This window comes from Gopherus evgoodei, chromosome 11 (assembly GCF_007399415.2).
Source record: "Gopherus evgoodei ecotype Sinaloan lineage chromosome 11, rGopEvg1_v1.p, whole genome shotgun sequence".
Lineage (NCBI taxonomy): Eukaryota > Metazoa > Chordata > Testudines > Testudinidae > Gopherus > Gopherus evgoodei.
Genome location: NC_044332.1, coordinates 45,386,185 through 45,404,226, shown reverse-complemented (window position 1 = coordinate 45,404,226; position 18,042 = coordinate 45,386,185). Strand labels below are relative to the sequence as shown.

General features: G+C 45.2%; 1 protein-coding gene across 6 annotated transcripts in view; it reads right to left on the bottom strand.

The window, feature by feature from the left end:
- COBLL1 (cordon-bleu WH2 repeat protein like 1) overlaps positions 1-18,042 on the bottom strand; it is a 145,146-nt gene that overhangs the window by 55,240 nt on the left and 71,864 nt on the right. The gene's annotated exons all lie outside the window — the stretch shown is intronic.

Below are 18,042 nucleotides of genomic sequence, written 5' to 3'. Positions count from 1 at the left end.
TGAAGCTGCTCCTCAGCTCCCAGTCTCCTTTGCTCACACAGAGGCAGCCCGTAAGAGCCAGCTGGGTTAGGAGACCCAGCTCCATGGCTGGCAGAACCCTCCAGGAATAGGGACCACAGGGGAGTCCTCACAGCAGACAGCCCCTAATACCCTTCTCCCTATAACCTGAGGCTACCTCCTCTCTGTACTCTGCGCTGTCCCCTGCTCGCACACAGCCCCTAGTACTCCTCTCCCTTCACCCTGAGCTCCCACTTGCCTACATACTGGGTGGAAGTGGCACTCCCTCTCTGGACCCCTCCATGTGGAGGTGGTTCGAGCCCGGCTGGCCTCTGCTCCCCACCCCTCACAATAAAAGTCAAACTACACCAAAGCCCAAGGTCCCAGCCCCAAAGGCCTCCTGGCCCCGGCTGGGCCCTGGAGTTTTTACAGCATGTCAAGGAGGGGCTTCAGAGAGAAAAAGGTTGAGAACCCCTGCCCTATAAAACAAAATCAGTAGTACTTACGGTTTTCCAAATCAACCAACCATGATGAAGATTCAGAACCTTCCTCCATTCATATATTTAATTTAAAAAAAAAAATTTGCTTACATACAGGGTTACAGAGCTTAAATCAGTGTTGCTAGTTTGGGTTTACAACTCTTCTGTGACAAATTCAAATGCATCGAGCTAACAGGTACTCAAAAAACTTTAGTCAGCATGTCAGGGTTATTTTGGGGTTAAATGAAAACTGCAAAAAACAGTTTGTGAATCACAATTTTTTTTTAAAACATTGGAGATTCTGTTTTTATATTGCTTAAAAGAAGAAACTAGTGACAAAATAAAAGCGGTACCACTAAAAATTGCAAATATGTACATTATAAAAACTGAACAGGTTCTAACAATGCAGAATAAATCAGTTCTCCCTTTTTTGGCTTTTTACTTCTTTAAGATGCCTAGGATGATCCTTGCACTGAATGGGTCAGAACTGCCCTTGTCGTCTTTTAACCCATAAAAACTAAAGAGGAGGGCAAGATTTGATCAACAAGCGTTAATGGGTTAATATTACTTCTCTAACCAAGTAGGATAACGCAACTGCCCTTCATTGCTGGAGGTCTGGTCTCAAAGCGATCAGATGTCACTAACAATATGAGTTAACCCAAAGTTTACATTTGTCCACATCATAAAAACATAAGCCAATTCATGCAATGGCAGTTTATAGAACATATAGCAACATATAGAACTGAGGCCAGGGCTACACTAGCACTTATGTCGCAAAACTTTTGTCACTCGGAGGTGTGAAAAAACACACCCGAGCGACATAAGTTTTGCCTGCATAAGCGGTCATATGCACAGCGTTATGTCAGCAGGAGACGCTCTCCCGCAGACATAGCTACCGCTACTCATTGAGCTGGTTTTATTATGTCGACAGTTCTCTCTCCTGTCAGCATAACATGGTTGACTGTGCATTGTGTGAAGAAACACTTCCTTTTCTTTTTGTTTTAAACCTGCTGCCTATTCACTTCATTTGGTAGCGCACACACCCTTTTGTCTTCACTCTTTTGTCCTTTTCTCTGTTTTTAACCCTTTTTGTCTCATTCATTTCCTCTCCCCTATCCCATCCTGCCCCTTTTTGTTGTTTCCCACTTCTTTCGTGGCTTCCTTTCCCCAGGAGAAACCTGTGATGTGGAGTCTGGGTATATACGTTTAACTTATTTTATTTACACATGTACACCAGTTCTTGGAGAGAGGTGATTAAACAGAATGCAGGCAATCCCTTATTGCAGGAATCGCATCCTAATACCAATACCCTGGTCCCAGGGAGTAACTCTGCCTCAAGAATTGACACTAATCAGAGACCAAATTTTCTGACTGCATGCCCATCTCCCACTGCTTTTACATAGAACCACACAGAACCCAAAAACTGACACCAATGCAGTATATCTCCCCAACAGTGAATATTTGCTTACATGATATAAAAAAAAAAGGAAGGATTATACATAACAGTGTCACCTGGTAATGCCTGCCATAAAGATATAAAAGTGATTCTAAAATTAGTCCAAGCAACTCATTCAAAAATATACTTTTTATAAATCATGAAAATATTCAAATATTCAGCTACATGAAACTTCATTTATATTTAGAAAGGCCAATTACACAATGCAGAAGTAATTACACGATCCCTATTTGCAGTTAATGCAGAAGTTAGTTCTTCCACCTTTAACCTACTCCAAGCTTTAATAAACTAAATTCAAAGAGTCTGCATATTTTTTTTTAAAAAGGTACAGAAAGAAAAAAAAAAAAGAGTATGCCACAAGTGTATCTTCTGTCTGGCCTGGAACACTAATTTTCTACTGTATTATGCTGGTAGGTGATATTTTGTAATTCTAAACTGAAACGTTACTAGGGTGTAGAGAGGCTGCAAAAAGTTTTTTTATAGATATTTTCTTTAAATCTTAAAAAAAAATACAAAATTAGAACTACATAGCTCTCAAGTTAGTGACACACAAAAAACTGTTACTCACCTTCTCATAACTGTTGTTCTTCGAGATGTGCTGCTCATATCCATTCCAATTAAGTGTGTGCGTGCCATGTGCACAGTCGTTGGAAAGTTTTTCCTTTAGCAGCCCATTGGCCCAACTATGGAGCCCCCTGGAGTGGTGCCTTCATGGCACTCAATATCTGACCCTGCTGATCAGGCATCTCCTCAGTTCCTTCTAGCCAGTTACTCTGACAGAGGGGAAGGTCCGTAGGTTTGAAATGGATATGAGCAACACATCCTGAGGAACAACAGTTACGAGAAGGTGAGTAACTGTTTTTTCTTTTTCAAGTGATTGCTCATATCAGTCCCAAGGCTTACCTAGGTGATGGGGTTGGAGTTATGGAATTGCTGCTGAAGCACCGCTCTGCCAAAAGCTGCATCATCTCTGGCATGCCGGCATAATGAGCGGTGAACATATGCATCAAGGACCAAGTTGCTGCCCTGCAGATTTCTTGTATTGGGACCTGGGCCAGGAACGCCACTGATGAGGCTTGTGCCCTTGTGGAGTGTGCTCTAAGTGCAGGCGCTGGTGTCTTGGCCAGCTCATAGCACTTGCGGATGCAGGACATGATATAGGAAGATATTCTTTGAAATGAGACCAGGAGTCCTTTCATCCAGTCTGCCACTACTGCAAACAACTGGTTCAACTTCCTGAACAGCTTAGTGCACTCGATATAGACGGCTAGTGCTTGCCGAACATCCGGAGAGTGCAGCCTCTGCTCACGGTTACTGGTATAAGGCTTAGGATAAAAAACAAGCAGGAAAATGTCTTGGTTAGTATGGAAATATGACAAAACTTTAGGAAGAAAGGCTGGGTGAGGCCTGAGTTGCACCCTATCCATGTGGAAAAGGTGAGTTAGAGGTAAGGGCCTTTAACTCCGACACTCTCCTTGCTGACGTAATGGCAATGAGGAAGGCTACCTTCCATGAAAGGTAGAGAAGGGAGCAAGTTAGCAGTGGTTCAAATGGGGGCCCCATTAGTCTGGAGGGGACCAAGTTAAGGTCCCACACAGCAACTGGCTGTCTGATCTGGGATGTAGCTGTTCCAGACCCTTGAGGAACCATCCAACCATGGGGTTGACGAAGATGGAGCGCACAGAGACTCTGCGGTGGAAAGCCAAGATAGCCGCAAGGTTTACCTTTATGGACAACACTGCCAGGCCCTGCTGTTTCAGATGCAGAAGGTACTCCAGAATAAGAGGTAACGGTGCCTGGAATGGGGGCATATGACATTAGTCACATCAGCAAGTGAACCTCTTTCAATCTGCGATATGCAGTCCTCGTGGAGGGCTTTCTGCTGCCGAGTAAGACCTCCCTTACCAGCTCTGAGCACAGAGTTTGGGTTCAGCCATGAAGCTTCCCGGCCATGAGGTGGAGGAACTGAAGGTCTGGGTGATGAAGCCAACCATGGTTCTGAGTGATAAGGTCAGAGAGGAGCAGCAACATAACCAGGGCATCGAACAACAGATCCAGAAGAGTGGTGTACTAGTGTTGTTGAGGCCAGGCTGGTGTCAACGGAATTATTTCCACCCCATTTCTGCAGATGTTGAGCAGGACCTTGTGCACGAGAGGGATTGGGGGAAAGGCATAGAGCAGATGCCTCCCCAGGGTAGCAGGAATGCATCTTGTGATTGCTTTTCTGGAAGGAGCAAAACACTGGGCACTTCCTGTTGCTCTGAGTGATGAACAGATCAACCTGGGAAAACCCCCAGCTCTGGAAAAAGGAGTGAATAATATCCAGCTGGATGGACCACCTGTGATTGCGGAAGGACCTGCTGAGGTGGTCCGCCAGTACATTCTGGACTCCTGGCAGATGCAATACTTCCAGGTGAATGGAGTGGGCTATACAGAATTCTTAGCGGGTGAGAGCTTCCTGACAGAGGGCTGAGGACAGGTTTCCAGCCTGCTTGTTGATATAAAACATTGCAGTTGTGTTGTCCATCATAGCTACACATACTGGCCTTGCAGCTGAGACTGAAAAGTCTGGCATGTGAGTCGCACAGTTCTGAGCTCCTTGATATTGATATAGAGAGAGAGCTCATCCTGTGACCAGAGGCCCTGCGTTTGGAGATCTCTCAGATGTGCACCCCAACGTAGAGATAAGGAAGGTTGAGAGCTTCTGAAGGGGACACCCTCACAAACTATTCAAGCACTGAGCCGCCACTGGAGTGACTCTAGTACCTTCTGTGACACCGTGACCACTAAGCCCAGGTTGTCTCTCCTCGGACAATACGCCGAAGCAAGACATCTGTAGAGGCTTGAGCCTCAGCCTGGCATGCCATACCATGTACGTGCAGGCAACCATGTGACCAAGGAGACTGAGACAACTCCTCAATTCCTCACTGTAGTAACTGGGTACTCTCTTATGCATCGAATGATCCTGGTCATTGGGATCAGGACTCCAGCAGACTTGCTCTTGCCTAGACCGAGTCCAACAGTGCACCAATAAACTCTATTCTCTGGGTTGGTGACAAGGCTGACTTGTTCACATTGAGGAGGAGACTGAGTGTCTCGAATGTGGATGCGACCAGACTGACCCACGATTCCACCTGCACCTGTCTCCTTTGGAGCAAGGCAGCTACCACCGACATGCACTTGGTGAACACTTGTGGGGCTGCTGACAGTTCAAAGGACTGTGAACTGATAACGTTTTTGGTCGATCATGAACCTTAAAAAGCATCTGTGTGCAGGGTAAATCGCTATGTGAAAGTACACATTTCATGTCAAGGGCAGCAAACCAGTCTCCTGGATCCAGAGAAGGCATAATTGCATTGAGGGAGACCATGTGGAACTTCAACTTTACCATGAACCTCTTCAGTCCTTGCAGGTCTAAAATGGGTCTGAGACCCCACTTTGCTTTGGGGATTAGGAAATATTGGGAACAGCATCCCTTGCCCCTTAGCTCTGAGGAACCTCCTCCACTGCTCCTATGGCAAGCAGAGCCTTCACCTCCTGGATAAGGAGCTGCTTGTGAGAGGGATCCCTAAAGAGGGATGGGGAAAAGGAGGTGGGAAGGAGGGTAGAAGCAGAATTAGAGAGAATATCCCACTTCCACCATGTGAAGAATCCAGCAGTCCAATGTTATTTGGGACCACGCATGATAGAAGTGGGATAGATGGTTCAAAAAACACGGGGAAGGATCCTGCAATGAGACAGGTGCTCTGACCTCGGGCACACCTTCAGAATGTCTGCTTTGAGCTCAATGAAGGCTTAGTCAGGCCCTGGCCTTGTTCAGATGTGAGATTAGTCTGCAGAAGAGAAGAATGGGGGGAGGGGATTTGATAGCTGCTTTCAACTACCTGAAAGGGGGTTCCAAAGAGGATGGATGTAGACTATTCTCAGTGATAGCAGATGACAGAACAAGTAGTAATGGTCTCAAGTTGCAGTGAGGGAGGTTTAGGATGGATATTAGGAAAAAAAACTTTCCCTAGGAGGGTGGCGAAGCACTGGAATGGGTTACCTAGGGAAATGGTGGAATCTTCTTCCTCAGAAGTTTTTAAGGTCAGGCTTGACAAAGCCCTGGCTGGGATAATTTAGTTGGGGATTGGGTCCTGCTTTGAGCAGGGGGGTGGACTAGATGACCTCCTGAGGTCCCTCCCAACCCTGATATTCTATGATCCTATGACAGGAAGGCTTATGCCTGCCATTCCTACCCCTGTGCCTGTAAATATCCTGCCTCAGCCAAGGAGGATACGACCACTGTTGTGGCGGTTGGGGCTTAAAGGGCTTTCATTCGGTTGTCGGGATATGCATACCCAAAGATTTCATTGTCACTCTGGAGTCTTTGAGGCTATGAAGTCTGGAGTCAGTCTGTTCAGCAAACAGGCCCACCCCATCAAAGGGTAGGTTCTTCAGTTTGCTGAACCTCAGGAGGGAGCCCGGAGGCCCGCAACAATGAACTACACCGCATAACTATCCCGAGGACAAGATGCGCACTGCCAAGTCTGCAGTGTCCTGTGAGGCCTGTTAAGAGGTCCGTGCCACTGCCTTGCCCTCGTCGACAATTGCCCCAAACTCCTCCATGGACTCTGCCGGTATCAGCTCCCTAAACTTCAGCACTGAGTTCCAGGAGTTAAACCTGTACCTGCTCAGGATTGCCTGCTGGTTGGTGTCACAAGTCAGACCTGCACCGCGAGTACGACTGGCACCACGAGGTTGATTGGCACCTGGACTCCAATCAGTGCCTCCCCTTTGCAGGCTGTCAGAGAGTGGATATCGCTGGCTTTCCCCGGGATGGTGAGACCTGTGGTGGTATCAGAGGCTTAATACAAAGGGCCGGGGACCTCAATGCTGTCATTGCAATGAGGTCCCTGCCTCAAAGGTGTCTGAGGTGGAAGGCAGTTCTACCTCCGCCACCACCAGACCCGGGGAGTCCAAGTGCACGGGACTCAACAGTTTCCCTTGCAGGGCCAAAGTCAATGTTGCAGGTGCCTAAAGTTTCGGCTCCAGGTGCTCCTCCATGGGACACACACCATTGGCCAGCTCTGATGGGGTGGGTTCTGAAGTATGAAAACCACTCCTCCCTTGCTTCCAGTATTGCTTTTGCACCAGTGAATGGGATCGGTGCCACGCCAGTCCTGCTGTCTTCAGTGCCAGGGAGCGATGGTGTCGTGGGTCTTTACCAGAGTCATTCACAGTGCCACCTCCACCCCTACTGCTGGGGCACTGTGCGCTGACAAACTCGGCGCCAGGTCCTATGGTGCCGATGTGGGCTGTGGTCTAAGTGCCGCCTCCATACGAGCTGCTTCAATCTAAAGTCCTGCTCCTTCTTGATTCGGGGGAGAAAGCCCTTACGTATCCTGCACTTTTCTGACTGATGTGCTTCCCCAAGACACTTTAAACAAGTGTCATGAGGGTTGCCTGTTGGCATGGGCTTGTTACAGGACTTGAACCCCTGGGACTCAGGCATGAAAATCCCCCCCGAGAACGCAGTTGAGGTGGAGGGTAAACCCCTCAGCCCAACAGCTAAGTAACTAACTAACTAAAACTACTATAACTAAAAACCAACTAAGAACTAATCAACTACAAAATACAGTCCAAATCAGAAGCTAGGGAATGTGGAGAGCTTACAAATCAAGACACCACAGTTCCAACGACCGTTATTGGCGGTAAGAAGGAACTGAGGAGGCACCGGGCCAGCAGGGTCATATATTGAATGCCACAAACGTGCCACTCCAGGGGGCTCCACAGCCGACCTGACAGATGCTGTTAGGGGAAAAATTTTACAATGGTGTGCACCACACCTAACTAGAATCAATATGAGCAATCACTCAAAGAAGAATAGTAGCATTTGTAAAACATCATATGAATTTGTTACCTCCACAGAGAATATTTATTTTCTGGAATGGGAAATTTGGAACACATGGCATTTCTTGGCAGGGCAAGTACACAGATGTTGACAAGCTACTGTGTATTACATCACATGTTGGAATTAAAAGTTAAAATGCTCATGAAATGTCTTTTTGCATCACAAGTATTTAACACTCCTCTTACTACTGAATACATCACATACGCTGCATTCCTTTTTAATACACAAACCTGATTATTTGTTTTAACCTGATAATTGATATCTGCTTTGTTTTATCAAAATATGGAATGATTATATTTCCGAAGCTCGGCTTGAAGATGCTGTTATATAGTTAACTCTTAGGTAAAGCACTTCATTTTCTATTGTATATTCAATATAGCACAAACTCAGTCACAGTTCATACAGACTAACACACAGTAAGGCTATTAGCTCCCAAACGGATTGACTACCCTTATACAATATTCACTTTCTAGCATGCTGGTAGAGAAGGGGAAATTATGATAATTGGCTGCCTAAAATATTATTTTTCCATCACAAGAAGGTGATGCTGGAAGACATCAGCTAAACTCAACAAAGCCATATGCTGCTGTACACGTGAAACTGTATACACATGTGTTGTGCTACAAAAAGCATTACATCTTCCAGCAGTGCTTTACTTTTTATGACAATATTGAAACTATATGGCTTCATGAGCCATGGGAGCAAGGGATAGGCTGGGTCCCCCAGGATAACTATAGGCATCTCAATGTCGTCAATGTTCATTTTGTGGTCTGGAAAGAACGTCCCTGACTTTTTTCTGTCCTGGATTGCAGCTTTTTCAACAGACTCAAGTTCCTAAAGATACATGCCTCATGAACCTCTCTCGACCATCCTACGCTGATTTTGGTGAAACGCCCCCATGATCCACCATTGAAAAAAAAAGTATCCCTTTCAGTTTATGTACTCTTCGGCAAAGGTGGTCTGGTGCCAAGATGGGGATACGCATGACATCTATTGCCCTACCACAATTAGGGAACCCCATTGCGGCAAAACCATCCACTATGTCCTTCACACTTCCCAGACTTACTACCCTTCATAACAGAAGTCAATTAATAGTCCTGCACACTTGGAGCACAGCAGCTCCCACGGTTATTTACCTATGCCAAATTGATAGCCCACTGACCAGTAACTCTCTGGCACTGCTAGCTTCCAAATAGAAATCGCCTCTCCACTGTCAGAGCAGCTCTCATTTTTGTGTTGCTGAACTGCATGGCAGTGGAACCTCTGCACAAAGTTCCTGGAAGGTGGCCTTCCGCATTTGAAAGCTCTGCAGCCACTGCTCGTCATCTCATACCTGCAAAATGATGCAGTCCTTCCAGTCAGTGCTTGTTTCACAGGACCAAAAATGGCGCTCAGCGTGCACGTGCTTTGTGACTGCCAGCAGCAACTGTGAATTGTTTTTTTTCAATGACTTGCAGCTGTACTGCTTGCAGGACATTGCTGTTCCGCGTGGTAGACCCTACTTCGGCTCTGGAAATACTACAGGAGAAGGTATAAGGTGTTTGAGATGCTCACAGCAAGAGTGCACAACTGAGCAGGCTCCATGCTTCTGGGGTTATGGCGTACACACAGCGGTTTTAAGGCACGAAAACTACTGGGTTGTTTGCCGTTGCTATGAGGGAGGAAGCACAGTGCATCATGGGATGCCGACACAATGTTCCCATTCTCCCCTGCAACGTTTTGGTCCCATGAGGCATTGCACAAACATCCCACAACACTTTGTGGCAAGTTGCACTTTGGATGGATACCCATGATGCATTGCTTTGTGCATTGATGTAGGCACTGCGAGTATGCACTCCATCGAGACAACGAGCATGATGTGGCCACGCACAATTGACTTAATTCATAAGCTCAAGGTCAAATTAGATAAAGTCGACTTAATTGTGTAGCATAGACAAGCCCTGACAAATGAAAAACGTTACATACACTATTCAAAGAAGACTTGAGAAAGGGATGAGGCAAGAAAGACTAAATGGGAAAAGTGACAAGTAAACAGGCGAAGGCAGTGAAAGAAAACCAAAAAGTAGGTCAAAGATGAAGAATGAGATAAAAACTATATAATCAAAAAGAAAACAAGGCTAAAAACATAAACCAAAAAAACTCCAAAGAAGAGTGAAAGGATAGAAACTGATATGGGGAATTGATTTCTCCATAGTGTGCTGTAAATAAGCTTTTACTGAAAAGCCTAGGCATTCACCATCCCTACTAAGTGTGCTGCTGTTTCACAATGGCAGAAACTCAAATACTTCTTATACTAATGCATCAGTCTCAAAGTAAAAATGTCAAGATTCGTGCTGAGCCTAACTGTTGCTTTTAGCCACAATCTCTGGCTATGTCTACACTTGCAGAATTTTTGCGCTATCAGTTTCACCGGTGACAGGGAACTAGTAAAAGAAAAGCGCTGGTTTGTGTACACGCTTACTTCCACAGTCATCAGATCGTGTTCACATCCGCAGCACTTCCATCGCGGATGAGAGCAGCACACTAAGGGCAGCTATCCCACAGTGCAGCGCTCTTCATTTTGAGGATCGGTCTTGTGGGAAGGGGGGGTGTGATCGCGGGGCATCCTGGGTCCCTGCACAGCCTCCTCTTCCCAAACACTGATCAGGTCCAGTAGCTCAGCATTCCTCCAAGCAAGGGACTGGGGGAGCAGCCATTGTCACCTGGCCAGATAAGTGAGCACTTGCCAAGAAAACACGAAGGGGAGTTTCAAAGTTCCAGGGGTTTTTACAGTGGGAGGGGTGTATATCTGTTAACTAGCATCAGAGCTGCTGGCCAGAGTGGTCTCTTATCCTCCATAGGCTAAAAGCTGTGTAAACAAGAAGAACATGTCTTCACTTGCACATCACAGCAAAAGGATCAGCGGTAAGAACTGCATGCCTCTTGTGGAAACTACTGAGTTTCACCGCAAGAAGTCATTGGCAAGTATAGAAGTTCTAGCAGGTTTTGTGCAAAAAAGGGACTTTTTACACTTTAAATGGCAAGTGTAGATGTGCCCTTAGTGTCTCTGATCACATCATGAAATCACATTTTTTTCTCCTTCCCTACCCTGCCAGATTAAAAAAAAAAAATCACTATATAAAGCTCAAGATGTTTTATGGGTTCCCTCCCCACATCAAAAGCAGTTCTAAAGAAATATTTTTATGTTAAAAATAAAGATAGTCTCCCCAGTGGCATGCTAAACATTTCCCTTCCAGTTCTCGTATAGCTTGCAAAATAACTCAAAAAGTAAATAAAAGTGTCTCAAGAACAAGAATTCTTAAATGTTTAAGATTTAACTTTAGAAATGCAATTTCTTCAATCAACGTTTTTATATGTTAACCTTGTTACTAGGGAATGGAATTACCAGATACCAAATATTACTGCAGCTAACACTTACTAACCTGTTAATATCAGAATATTGATAGTTATAAGGGACTCTTTAAATAAATGGTTTACTTCCCAACAACTTGAAGCAAGGAGATAGTGTGAAGAAAAAGAAAGAAAGCAAACATACTTATAGGTTTCATCTACTGCAATGTGCAAGGAATACACTGTACAGTTGAACAGAGCACTTGAATACACAACTATCTAATGAAAAAACTTTCAAGTAACACACATTAAACATTATTATTCTTGATTCAAAAAATGCCAATACCCTTTTTATTAAATCTTAGTTTTGACATATTTAATAAATACATTTTTTCAACAGAAAATAAAAAGTGTGTAACTTTAAAACAATATCGGACCATAATGTTAGCTGATCATGAGCTATCCCAAAACATTGAAACTGGAAGACTTCTAAGGTAAACAAAATATTTTCCAATTCTAGAGGGCCCATCAGGGAGGATTTTAAAAATCCTGCAGGCAATGGAAGCACTATGCTTCTTCCCCACCCCCACTTCAGAAATCTCTCCTCCCCATTTCTCCTGTCTTCCTCTGTGGAAGATTATCTAAAAGATAAGAGGACCGCCTAAGACTATCAACAAAATATGGCATTCCACTGACTCTAGTCATTGTTGAAGTTTTATTTCCTATATATTCAAGTTCTATGTTAAAGCTTGCCTAAAAACAAGAAGTTTTAAAAAGCCTATTCTCTCCTTCAAGATTTCTATTAGGCCCTAATCTAGAAAAAAATTAAATCTGTTCTCAATAGTACACATATGAACAGTCACACTCACTTCAATTATTAGGTACTAATGGACTGAGAATCTGCTTTTGTTGTAGCTAAGTTAGAGTTTACTGATACAATGTCTCTTTGTAGTAAGTGGGTAGAAAAATTGTATGCATCTTTTGTTGATTAGTTAAAATAACTTTAATTGAAAAGGGACACAGTCATGTTTAAAATCACATTTTAAATAACAGTTCATTATCTATTTAGTAACATTGAAGATTACTGTAATGGAACCTTAAAGTGCTTTAACAGCATAAGTTGACTATCAGCTTTTTGCATTGTACTCAGCTTGAATTACAATAATTAGTCTCTTCACTTTCTAAATGATGTAAAGTTTAGGGTGCCACCATTGCAGAATAAATGAATTTATTTCTATAAATTAGTCTTAATATTTTATAAAAATGTAACATTAACCTAAATATGGGGGCTAAAGTTCTGTGTCAAATATGAACAGTATATTTTTTAACTGTATTATCCTTTGGGGACTGCCTGAAGAGACAAATGAAAGAGTTCATAACCTGCTATCTCTAGGTTAGTATTCTGTGGCTGATGTAAACTGAGTTAAAGTTCTCAATCTAATTCCTTTTAGATATTAACATTACGAAAACCTCCACTAGAACCGGTACTCACACTCAAGCCAAAGGCTGGATCATGGAATCAGTGTGTGGAGAGTGCAATACCTTTCTACCCCTGGAGATTAGCCATCTAAGGCCAGGTTTGAGGCATCCTCGTGGGACAATATGGAGGAAGCATGCATTTGTTGTACCAATTCTGTAGACAAGCACACTTCAATTTCTAGGCCTGTTAGTTGGAAACCTTTTCAAAAGATCTAAATGAACTTTTGGAACTCTGGATTTTGAGTTGAGTTAAACTCACTGTCCATCTGCAAAGTCCAATAGATGCTCAATCTTTACAAAAAAGAGGTATAGAAATCTCACTACAGATGAAAGTAAGAGTAACATTTCATGGCAACTCTCTCTCTTCAGCTTATCTAGGGGGGGGAAAGCAACACTGTAAAATTTCACAAATCCAGAACTAGCTTAATATGCCATTAGAAATAACGGAGGGGCCTGTGGTGGTGGCCCTTATGTAACAGAAATTGACTGTGTAATTGATAATATGTTCACTGATATACAAGTAATGTGATCTGATAATAATTAATGATTACTAAACTGATTCTAACAGATTATTTCTATGGGTTTATTGAACTAGGTTTCAATAAAGGTACAGGAAAAATTCCCTGCAAATCTGGATCTCTCCCTGTTCCTGTGAAGAGTGTTAAAAACAAAAACTTTTAAATGAGCGATTCCTTCTTCATCCTTCTCCCAAAATGAGCATCCCTGGATGCTAAACATGTGCTCACGGTGCCTCACAGGCACAAGACAGTTCCCTCTCCCAATCTCTAAGGGATGTGTTGTGTCTCTCCCTAAATAGCCTTGTGCCTTTGAATCGAAGAGTCAGTCTCTTCCTGGAGGGAAACAAACCACGTAACTGGGAATGTAACCATGAAATTAAAACTGAAAAAGTTTAATGGAATCTTGGGAAAAGTTTTGGATCCCACTAAAAGCAGGAAGGCAGCAAATGAGTTTCTCTGCTTCCTTCAGGTAATTTGGCACAGCCCATTTTGCCTGTCTGTCTGATTATCTGCTGTCTAAACAATTTAAAGTGCAAAAAAAGGAAATCCAGAGAAGGAAGAAAACCAAATCTGTGATATATATTGTCTTGGTTTTAACCACGGAATCAGGAGTATTTCTATTAGGAGGATATCAGGTCCAGAGACTTGGAATTAACACGTAAGACCTCATTGACTTATCCATTGGAAACAAAATGAAAAGGATCAGTGCCAATGTTCAGCAAGGATGGTTGAGAATGCTTTTATTAAGTCAGGATAGCACCCGTAGATGCAAAGGGTCAGCCATACCATATTCTGCAGAGCCAGAGAATCCATGGCAATTATTTTTCTTTGCATCTATCTGTTCTTTTCCGTTTCCCTGCAAAAAGTAACTTAAGTCCCAACAGTCTTAGACTCAGGAGGTTGGGAACACTCAGATCTAGTGGAGAAAGGCTATAACACAAATGCTCAGACCTGCCTACATCAAGCATTATTCACCTATACTGCTCTCAGTACATAATTACACATGTACCAATAATCTTTCAGCAAAGTGTCAAACGCTGACTGAAATCTAGAGCAGTACAAAACAGTTTAAAGCACAGTTATACAGGAATAATCCAGATGGCAAATTACTAATACTTTTAATAATAGTCTTCAAAATAACCCATTTAGCATTTGCTATCTGAACAACTAATTATGAGGATGGCTGGGGTGGGGCAAAGGGAAAGGAAAGAAAACAAAACCTACCACGTTGACTGAGAAATATACAACTGGCTGAATAAACAGGAAAAACAGGCAACAAAAGAGGAATCTAAACTGAAATGGAGGGCTTAACCTTTGATACACTAATAAATCTGTTATGTGCTCATAACTTAAGCAAGCCTATGCTACATCTATTATGGAAGACTTAAGACACACACTGATCTCATTTTCCCCGTGGTCAGTAAGAAGACTTCTCAGATCAATGCTCTTGACTTGCGTAGACTCTAAAGTTCCCCCCACCCCTCCTTTGACAATTAAGCTTCTAATTCCCATGGTTTTCTGGCTCACCTTGCAATCATGAACCGAGTCTGCAAACAGAAGCTCAGTTCTGCGTCTGGTGCTCATGGTTTTCACGGCTGGCATTCAGAACATTTGAGGGCACTAGTCAGACTAAAAAGAATTAGGGCAATTTCTCTCTACTGCTGCTCTTTAAGACACACACTGTATAAGAAACAGTGGGGGCAAGCACTGGAACTATTCACCAGAAGGACTTAAATGAAAACTGTGGGATGGGGGAGAGGAAGAAAGAGAGTAACACTCCCCAACACAACAGCCCAGAGCCTGGCGGAAAGGAAGACTAGCCCATCCCACCCACCTTCACCACCAGTCCACCACAAACACACACAAACACTCTTACTTCACAGTAGCCAGGAAGCACTACAGTAGGAGTGGGGAAGACAGGGAGCTTTTTCTCCCTTTCAACAGCTATCAAGAATTTGAAGGGTAGAGACTGGGCTTAAATTTCAGACACTACTAGCTGAACTACAATACTGGGTTCACATGAAAGAGTCATTGAGCAGAGTCCAGCAACAGCATCCTGGAAATAATCCCAAGCAAGGCTATGGCTACACTTGAAATTTCAAAGTGCTGCCGCGGCAGCGCTTTGAAGTGTGAGTGTAGTCGGAGCGCCAGCGCTGGGAGAGAGCTCTCCCAGCACTGCACGTAAACCACATCCCTTACGGGTGTAGCTTGCAGCGCTGGGAGCCGCGCTGATTACACTGATTACACTGGGAGCCGCGGCACTGATTACACTGAGGCTTTACAGCACTGTATCTTGCAGCGCTCAGGGGGGTGTTTTTTCACACCCCTGAGCGCGAAAGTTGCAGCGCTGTAAAGTGCCAGTGTAGCCATGGCCCAATTCCTCTTTCCTAATAGCTGGGATTAGTGAAGGCTTCTCTCCTGGGGATTGCCCCTAGACAATAAAGATTTCCCATATTTTGTATTAGTCTTTGGCTTCAAGTATCAGAGGGGTAGCCGTGTTAGTCTGGATCTGTAAAAGCAGCAAAGCGTCCTGTGGCAGCTTATAGACTAACAGACTTATTGGAGCATGAGCTTTTGTGGGTGAATACCCACTTTGTCGGATGCACGTCTTTGGCTTGTACATTTCAGTCGTTTAGCCATAGGTGCTGGAACTAGGGGTGCACAGGGGGTGCTGCTGCATCTCCTGGCTTGAAGTGGTTTCCATTATATACAGGGTTTACAGTTTGATTAAAAGGCTCTCAGCACCCCCACTATACAAACTGTTCCAGCATCCCTGCCTTTGCTAGAGTATTTAGTAAAATTTCCAAGCCCTTTGTGTGCATGGATGGCCAGGAGGGGGAGAGACTTAGGTTATGTCTACATCTACAATTTTGCAGAGCTGGTTGTTACAGCTGTATTAGTACAGCTGTATAGGGCCAGCGCTGCAGAGTGGCCACACTTACAGCAACCAGCGCTGCAAGTGGTGTTAGATGTGGCCACACTGCAGCGCTATTGGGCGGCTTCAAGGGGGGTTCGGGGAACGCGAGAGCAAACCGGGGAAGGAGACCAGCTTCCCCGCGGTTTGCTCTCGCGTTCCCCGAACCCCCCTGCAAACCGCAGGGAAGGAGACCTGCTTGCTCGGGGGTTCGGGGAACGCGAGAGCAAACCGCAGGGAAGGAGACCTGCTTGCACTGGGGTTCAGGGAACGCGAGAGCAAACTGGGGAAGGAGACCAGCTTCCCCGCGGTTTGCTCTCGCGTTCCCCGAACCCCCCTGCAAACCGCAGGGAAGGAGACCTGCTTGCTCGGGGGTTCGGGGAACGCGAGAGCAAACCGCAGGGAAGGAGACCTGCTTGCACTGGGGTTCGGGGAACGCGAGAGCAAACCGGGGAAGGAGACCAGCTTCCCCGCGGTTTGCTCTCGCCTTCCCCGAACCCCCCTCAAACCGCAGGGAAGGAGACCTGCTTGCACTGGGGTTCGGGGAACGCGAGAGCAAACCGGGGAAGGAGACCAGCTTCCCCGCGGTTTGCTCTCGCGTTCCCCGAACCCCCCTGCAAACCGCAGGGAAGGAGACCTGCTTGCTCGGGGGTTCGGGGAACGCGAGAGCAAACCGGGGAAGGAGACCAGCTTCCCCGCGGTTTGCTCTCGCGTTCCCCGAACCCCCCTGCAAACCACAGGGAAGGAGACCTGCTTGCACGGGGGTTCGGGGAACGCAAGAGCAAACCGGGGAAGGAGACCTGCTTGATTACCAGAGAGGCTTCCTCAGGTATGCTGGGATACCTGCTTATTCCACGGAGGTCAAGAAAAGCACTGGTAAGTGTCTACACTTGATTACCAGCGCTGGAACACCAGCGCTGGATCCTCTACACCCGAGACAAAACGGGAGTACGGCCAGCGCTGCAAACAGGGAGTTGCAGCGCTGGTGATGTCCTGCAGATGTGTACACCTCCTAAGTTGCAGCGCTGTAACCCCCTCACCAGCACTGCAGCTTTGTGATGTAGACAAGCCCATAGACTGATGGGTTAAAGTTAGAGAAAAAAGGCAAGAGAGAATGTTGGAGAGAAAAAGCACTCTTATAAAAGAGGCAATAAAAACTCAATAGAAGGTTGAGAACACAAAATAGAGAAAGATACTTGAAGTGATAAAAAAGAGCACGAAAAGGGCTAACAGACAGGAGAACACTCAGGGCTTGGCTACACTGGCACTTTACAGTGCTGCAACTTTCGCGCTCAGGGGTGTGAAAAAACACCCCCCTGAGCGCTGCAAGATACAGCGCTATAAAGCCTCAGTGTAATCAGTGCTGCAGCGCTGGGAGCGCGGCTCCCATAGCTGCAAGCTACACCCATAGAGGATGTGATTTACGTACAGCACTGGGAGAGCTCTCCCCCAGCGCTGGCGCTCCGACCACACTCACACTTCAAAGCGCTGCCGTGGCAGCGCTTTGAAATTTCAAGTGTAGCCATACCCTCAGGGAATGCTAGCTGCACTATGGGCTATTATAGAAAAGGAAATAAAGAAAAAGTGGAATTAAGCAGGAAGGGCAAGAAAGGGCAAAACAATTTTTATTCTTTTAAATTGCAGAGGTGGGTGGCCCTGAGAAAGTGTCTGCGCAGATCTTTTCGCCTTGGTTAATATTCTCTCAGGCTAAAAGGTGTTGGGTACATTTCTCAAGTCCTGACAAACTTTGCTTTGGGCTTGATGCTATTTCTAATTTACTAAAGTACGGTAAAGCATGGCAGTGCCATAACAAAGGTGAGGCAAGTGACGCACTTGCCTCAGGCGTGCAAAGCTGAGGGGCACAGAAACTCCCCGGGGCATCCCTGCCAGAACGAAAGCTGCAGCTGCTTATGGCAACAGGACACCGGCAGGCAGCCAGATGCTGCACTTCAGGAGAGGGAGTGGGGAGGAGGCAC